The sequence below is a fragment of the Apteryx rowi genome, unplaced genomic scaffold (genome assembly GCF_003343035.1).
Source record: "Apteryx rowi isolate R43461 unplaced genomic scaffold, aptRow1 scaffold_302, whole genome shotgun sequence".
Classification (NCBI taxonomy): Eukaryota; Metazoa; Chordata; class Aves; order Apterygiformes; family Apterygidae; genus Apteryx; species Apteryx rowi.
In genome coordinates, this window is record NW_020449442.1 from 95615 (window position 1) to 96797 (window position 1183).

General features: G+C 43.8%; 1 protein-coding gene across 1 annotated transcript in view; it reads left to right on the top strand.

Moving 5' to 3' along the window:
* Positions 1–261: 261 nt before the first annotated feature.
* The window catches only part of TBK1 (TANK binding kinase 1), a 31176-nt gene continuing 30254 nt past the window's right edge, over positions 262–1183 (top strand). The window contains exon 1 of the mRNA XM_026070054.1: positions 262–1080. The gene's annotated coding sequence lies outside the window, so the exon portion shown is untranslated. The remainder of the gene's footprint in view (positions 1081–1183) is intronic.

Sequence of the window (1183 nt, forward strand, 5' to 3'; positions counted from 1 at the left end):
CATACTAACAATCTGATGAATATTCTTGAAGAATATAAAGCTGACTCATAGGTATCCAGCTGATGACAAAACCCACGTAAAACTGGGTACAGAGGAGGGGAATGGCAGAAATAAACCATACGACTTCTGAGTACTGCAAGATTTTGAAAGATGCAAGGACAGAATGCAAATGTGGCATGGAGCTATTCCGTGTTATACAGAAACATTATAAAAAAAAGCTCAAATGACAATAAACAGGGAATATACATTAATCGTTTTTATTAAGAGTATAAAATGTACCAACAAAGTAAATTTATCAATTTCACTAAACAGACTTTTGGAATATGCTTAGTGCCTACAACAAGTGAACCAGTGAAATTCTGGAATTCTGATAAAGCCTAAGAAAGTGAAAACAACAATAAACAAAACCTGTAAACAAAAGGTTGGTATCTGTTATACATCAATTGCTCAAGAAAACAGGTTTCTAAGCTTTGGGAAGGTGGTAATTCCAAATGGGAAATGAAAAGAACCAAAAAAGGATTGGAAAAAATGGGGGGAAAAAAAACAGTTCTTTAGACTATTTTGCCACCGTGGTTATGCTTAAGTGACATCATGCCTAACTCATAAGGTTATCAGCACCTTACAAAAGCAGCACAGACTACTTTCCATTTATTGTAACAGTGACATGAGGGCAGTGGCAAAAAAAAAAAAGATCTTCATCTGAGCTATTTAAGTAAAAAAGTGAGGGCATGAGTATGTGAGAAATACCAGGGTTTAGCGACAAAGGGTGAAACTGAAATTCACGCAGCACCCGGGAAGCACCCTGCGCCGCCCCCTGACGCGGCACTGTCAGGTACGGACCCAAAACATCGCGGAAGGCAGAAACACCACCGCCCTGCCTGAGCGACGCAGCAGAGCGAACAGAAACGAAACCGCAACTGAACCAGCTACGCAGGAGGAAAAAAAAAAGAAAAAAGGAAAAAGGAAAAAGAAAGAAGGCACAGCACTCCTCCCCTGAATCGGCTGTCTATAGTGATTCTAAACACCACAGCAGCTAAAAGAGCCAAAGAACCCGTGGACCTTTTTTAAAGAGCATCGCAGGTGACTTTTCAGCGTTGATGGCCGCTTCCCTCCCGCCGCGGGGCGCAGGCGGCCCTGGGGCGAGGGGGGCGGCGGGGGGGCGCCGCGGCGGCCCCGCGCCTCA